The sequence below is a fragment of the Mus pahari genome, chromosome 17 (genome assembly GCF_900095145.1).
Source record: "Mus pahari chromosome 17, PAHARI_EIJ_v1.1, whole genome shotgun sequence".
Classification (NCBI taxonomy): Eukaryota; Metazoa; Chordata; class Mammalia; order Rodentia; family Muridae; genus Mus; species Mus pahari.
In genome coordinates this window covers 63,595,156-63,601,755 of record NC_034606.1, presented here as the reverse complement: position 1 = coordinate 63,601,755, position 6,600 = coordinate 63,595,156, and positions in this window count along the sequence as shown.

Sequence of the window (6,600 nt, the reverse complement as noted above, 5' to 3'; positions counted from 1 at the left end):
GGATTTCTGAGTTCGAGGCCAGCCTGGTCTACAAAGTGAGTTCCAGGACAGCCAGGGCTATACAGAGAAACCCTGTCTCGAAAAACCAAAAAAATAAATAAATAAAAAATAATAGATTAAAAAAAAAGATGTATTTATTTATTATATGTAAGTACACTGTTGCTGTCTTCAGACACACCAGAAGAGGGCATCACATCTCATTACAGATGGTTGTGAGCCACCATGTGGTTAGTGGGATTTGAACTCAGGACCTCTGGAAGAGCAGTCAGTGCTCTTAACCACTGAGTCATCTCTCCAGCCCTAAGCCCAGGTTTTTAACCAAACCTCTTAGTAACTTTATCTATTGCTTTGACAAAAACAACTGAAGGGAGAAAGGTTTGATGCTGGCTCACAGTTTAGGGTGCAGATTGTGAGGTAGCAGAAGCATGAAGTAGCAGATCACGTGAATCATCAGTCAACGAAAGAGCGACGGGTGCACCCTGCCCCCCTGCTCCCTTTCTCTACTCTTTCAGTTCAGAAGCCAGTTAGGGAATGGCACCGCCCACAGCGGGCAGGTCTTCCCTCTTCAAGGCTATCAAGATGATTCGTCCATAGGATTGGCCAGAGGCCTGATTCCTGAGTGACTTGGAATTTCTATCAAGTTGATAACAATAACCATCACCATGAGGAGTGTTTATTTATTTACTTATTATTTATTGCAATGCTGGAAACGGAGTTTGGAAACTAGACAAGGTGGTTGGAAGTACTCTCTGCTCTTCCAGAGAGCCCAAGTTTAGCTCATAGCTGGCTGTAATTCTACATCCATGGTATCTAATACCCTCTTCTGGTCTCCCTGTAGACCAGATGGCTTTGAATTCCCTCTGTAGGTGGGGCTAACTTTGATCTCCACCTTCGGAGTGCTGGGATTACAACTATGTTGCCATCATACCTGGCTTAGGCTGGGGCTCAAACCCAGGCCTTCTTGCATGTTAGGTGAGCACTCTACCCACTGAGCCACGCCCCAACCCACCCACCAGAGTCCTTACAAGTTGCTTTCTCTGACCTGTGCAGCATTTTGAACTCCGCCCCCTTTCATTAGTAATTTGCATATACCATACTAGCTATGGTCTCTGTAGACAGGCAGGCCTCGAACTTGAGATCTTCCTGCCTCAGCCTCCCCAGTAGCTGTCCTATTAGGCCTGGCTTTGCTAGCTCCATTCTGGAAGATAACCACAGAAAATCAGCTTTCGTCTCTGATGAAACCCTGCTCCCATTCCCATGTTCTAACAGGACGGACAAGCTTTCTTACAGGCCTTCTGCCTAGCATGTAAGGAGATCCTAGGTTTAATCCTCAGCTCCACAAACCAACAACAACCGCCGCCAAATATCCCTTTGACCCTTCATCCCTTTAGCTTACAAGCTTAAAATTCTGTTGCAGAAAATCAAAAATACCTACTCACATTTTTCAGTTAAGTGCATTATTATTCCAGTAAGTATACGTACCCTGGGGCCTGGAAACTTCCCTATTTATAGCAATGTTTATCCACTAATTGTATTTATTCCCGAGTGTAGAAAGCACCCAGGCAGCCTGAAGAGGAATGCCCCTGACTGTTTTCGCTCCTTTTATAGCTTCTTACCACCATTGGAGACAGCGCTGGTTTTCGGAGGGTCTCCTAACTCTCAGGATTGTTCCCAGACTCCCCATCCCCACCACCCCTCTGCAGACATGAGAATAGTTCAAAAAGCTGTGCTTTGGCCAAAGGAAGTTTATCCCAGCCCTGGAGGTGCAGGCTTTTCTCAGGTCCCGGAGCAGAACCCGGGATGGATTTCCGGGGGGCTCCCTTTTCATGGGCAACCCGGGCTGACTGTACACCTCTTTCTCGCAGCCTTGGATGCTCTGCCTTAACCCTCTGCGCAGGCCTAACCCCTGGGCCTTTTTTGAGTTCTATGTAAGGCTCGTCCATCTTGTTTCTGACTTGCTTTGCGCATCACCTCCGTGCATGTTCACATGACTAAAATTGTATGATTCCTCCCTGACCCCTGTTAATCTCTACATTGTCAGGTCATTTCATAGGTTAAATTCTAGAACCTTCTGAGTGGAAAAGTAAATTAAATACCTTCCTACAGCCTGCGAGTCACTAGCCTCCTCTCCTATCCCAGACCAAGTTAGGCTGTTTTTTTTTAGTTCTTTTGTTATTTTCTTCAAATGGTCTTTTTAGTTTCTTTTTTTTGGGGGGGTGGGGGTGGGGGGTGGGTTTGAGACAGGGTTTCTCTGTATAGTCCTTGCTGTCCTGGAACTCTCTTTGTAGACCAGGCTGGCCTCGAACTCAGAAATCTGCCTGCCGGGGCTGGTGAGATGGCTCAGTGGGTAAGAGCACCCAACTGCTCTTTGGAAGGTCCGGAGTTCAAATCCCAGCAACCACATGGTGGTTCATAACCATCCGTAACAAGATCTGACGCCCTCTTCTGGAGTGTCTGAAGACAGCTACAGTGTACTTACATATAATAAATAAATAAAACCTGTTAAAAAAAAAAAGAGAGAGAGAGAGAAATCCGCCTGCCTCTGCCTCCCCAGTACTGGGATTAAAGGCGTGCGCCCTTTTAGTTTCAAAACGTGGTTCATTCACTGGCGCCAGGTTGAATCCTGTTCTTGCAGCCAACTGAACTCCAAAGCCCAGCCCGCTTCTTCCCGAAGCAGCTTCATTCCGGGCCCCTTTCCTAATCTTCTCACTGATGGGTTTCTTTGGTTTGGTTTTGGTCCTGGGCACTGAACCCAGAGTCCCCAACATTCTAAGCACAGGTCACTTTGCTATATATACCCTCATGTTGCCTACCCCAGCCTGGAAAGTCTGACTTTGCCCTTGCTGCCACTGAGCCAGAGACCACCTGGAGTGGAGCCTTCCTACCACTGATGGCTCTATCGTTCTACACCTGCCTGCTCTTCTCCAAGACACTACTACCTGCTGAGAGACTCTTGAGATATTCCAGGAGACAGCGTCCTGAAGATCAGCCTACAGGCTCCCACCTGTAGGACAGGCGGGAATGGATTGGTGGGGGATAGGCCTCCCCTCTTTATAAGCACAGACTTAGTAAAATTTAAGAAGCCTTAAACAGAAAATCATGTCTCAGCATCCATTATTTCTCTCGCCGTTTTCTCCCATACAGCTCCTGCCTCCCACTCAGGAACCCAGTTAGTATGGCCGCAGGTGGCTACACCCTCAGCCCCTGTCTTCTTTTTCTAGACGCTTTATCTGAAAGACACGGACCTCTTACAGGGCCCGCCTCTCACCCAGCACCCCACAGTAGCACCACCCCGCAGGGCTTCACCCCTACACCAAGGAATTCCCACGCTCCAGCTATTTATACTTGGTCCCCACCCTCCCACCCCCACCCCACTCCCACCCTGTTGGTTGGTTGCTGGCTGTGACAGGGTCTCAGTAGCCCAGAGGATGGAGGTTTCTCAGTATCAGATGACTTTTAACTCCTGACCTTGCTGCCTCTACCTCCCAAATGCTGGGGTTACAGGCCTCTGCCACCATACAAAGTTAGTTTATTTATTTATTTATTTATTTATTTATTTATTTGGGTGATTTTTTTTTGTTTTTTGTTTTTTGTTTTTTGTTTTTTGTTTTGAGACAGAAAGGCATACTTCAGTTGAGGCCAGCTTCCAGAAAAAAAAAAAGAGAGAGAGAGAGAGAGAGAGAGAGAGAGAGAGAGAGAGACAGACAGAAAAAAGAAAAAGGAAAAATTTGGATTTCTGCCTCAGGCCTCAAAGGCTGGGAGACCCAGGTGAACCTCCTGGTGTCTTCTGTGGCTTAATTCCAGCATGATTCAATCACATAATATTTAAATTATGTATTATTTATTTTCTGGTTTTTCAAGCCACAGTTTCTCTCAGTAGGCCTGGCTGACCTGGCACTCACTCTGTAGACCAGGCTGGCCTGAAACACAGAGATCCAGCTGCCTCTGCCTCCCAAGTGCTGGGATTAAAGGCGTGTGCCAACACAGAGGGGCTGTCTATTTATTTTCATTTCATGTGCATTGGTGTTTTGCCTGCATTTGTGTCTCTGTGAGGGCGTCAGATCCCCTGGAGCAGGAGTTACTAACAGTTTTGAGCTGCCAAGTAGGTGCTGGGATTTGAACTCAGGTCCCTCTGGAAGAGCAGCCAATGCTCTTAATTACTGAACCATCTCTCCAGCCTCATTCCCCTCTCCCCCTTTTCTCTTTTTCTTCCTCCATCCTTATTTTTTTCTTTTGACAGGTCCCATGTCACACAGGTTAGCTTTGAGATTGCCAAAGATGGCCTTGAGCTCTGAGATGCTTCTGCCTCTGGCCCTCAAGTGATGTGATTATCTAGGATCACAGGTGTGCATCACTGTGCCTAGATGCGGGGTGGGGTTAGGGAGAGGGGGGCAGACTCTTCTAAAAATTATTTGTGTATTATTTTGTCTTTTGAGACAGGGTTTCCAGATGTAGTCTGGCACTGGCCTGGAACTCTCTGTGTAGACCAGGCAGGCCTTGGATTTGTGGCGATCCTGCCTCTGCTTCTCAAGTGCTGGAGTTACAGGTATATACCACGGATGGGGCTGAGATCAGGTCTTGCTATGATCCTGGCTGACCTCTGACCTCTGACCTGACCTGCCTGAGGTCCTTCTGCCTTCCATTACTGTGGTTCAAGGAATAAAAAGCAGATGCCCAGTGTAGCTAATGCCTTACTTACTTTCTTTCTTTCTTTCTTTTTTGTTTTGTTTTTTTTGTTTTTTTCGAGACAGGGTTTCTCTGTGTAGCCTTGGCTGTCCTGGAACTCACTCTGTAGACCAGGCTGGCCTTGAATGCCTTACTTTCTGAAGCACCACCTCCTGTCCAAAGACTGCAGTGTATTAAGTGTAGACAACATGCTGCCCCAGCATTTATGAGGTTCAGGCTGGAGGATTAGGAACTCAGAGCCAACCTTAGCTATGTTGTGAGTTCATGCCCAGCCTAGGCTACACAAGTCCCTCTTCTCATAAAACCCAAATGGGGCTAGGAAGATGGCTCAGTGTCTCAAGGCACTTGCCACAAAACCCAGTGTTCTGAGTTTGACCCCCAGGAACCCCACGTGACAAGAGGGGAAAACAAGTTTCATAAATATATCAGAACAATCAAACATAGTATAGAACCACCTTCATATATACAACTGTAAGCATATCTATTTCCTCTACCATTCAAGTCCAGAATGGTCCAGCCCCTGAGCAGATTTGGTGAAGGACGGACCCACGCTCACAGGCCTTTGTTTTTAAAGATCTTTGCTAGTTTATCGTGCAGGGCAGCCTGGGCACTTTTCCCTTCCCCTCCAGCATAGTTTGTTCGAATAGAGTCTGGAACATAAGCTGTTTAGAAACCCTGAAAGGTCTCATGTTTCTGGTAGATCAAGATTTCCTCATTTTAAATTACATAGTTCTCTGTTTTGGTAAGCCATGGTCCCTGCTGACTTGTAAATACTTGATGTGGAACAGCTTGTAGCTACAAAAATCAACTTACTCCCTTCCCGCCGCAGCTCCGCGTATTTGTATGGAGCCCAAGGGACAGAGCCTGGCTCACAAACGTCGGAGGAGGGGAAAATTCCTTTGTGTTCAAAACAAAGAAACAAACTTAAAATTCAGGTTGCTTGGCTGTCTCGTTCCTTCTTCGGAGAAACGAACAGTAGTAAGGCAGTTATTGTACAGTGAGAATTAGCCTGGTCTGTGGGCCACGAGCAAGCTGCGGAAACCACCTTTTCCTGCTTGTTTGTTCCTTTGTGCTGGGGTCTCGATGGCCTCTTGGCCCACAAGACCCAACTCTAAATACATCCTTAGGGAATTGGAAGAGGAAGGTCAGAGGCAGTCTCTTTCTTAGCCAGCCGCGGCTAAATCTGAAGACAAGGCAGGGTGAAGCTCTATGGGGAAGGTACTGTGGGAAGGGGGGCAGGCTCTCCTGATTCCTCCTCTGTCAACAAGCACGCAAAACCTGAGCTACTGCAATTGCCAGGAGTGCAGGAAAGGCCAAGTTTTCCTTGTGTGTGAGGGGAGGATGACCCTTGCTCTGGGTGGCCTGGGATTCCAGAAGGCCTGATCTTACTTTAGGCTAAGTAACTGAATAACCAAATTTCATCATCTGTCAGACACAGTTCAGCCACTATACCCTGCATCCTGAAAACTGTAGCGATTTCCTGATGATTCATGGGGCTGGAGAGCAGGGCAGTGGTGGCACATACCTTTAACCCCAGCACTTGGGAGGCAGAGGCAGGCGGATTTCTGAGTTCGAGGCAAGCCAGCACGCCCGGTAAATTTTTTTGTTTTGTTTTGTTTTGTTTTGAGACAGGGTTTCTCCGTGTAGCCTTGGCTGTCCTGAAACTCACTCTGTAGAGTAGGCTGGCCTCGAACTCAGACAGCCACCTGCCTCTGCCTCCTGAGTGCTGGGATTAAAGGCGTGCGCCACCACGCCCGGCTCAAAAGGCACTTTTTAAAAACTGCAGTTGCTGCACAAAGAGCTGAGCTTATCCAGTTCCAAAGGCCCACCACAGCATTTCCGTTTCAAATTCCACATATTTTGTTTGGCTAAGGTTCCCACCCCCGCCTGCTTCTCCGTTTCTAACCACCAAAT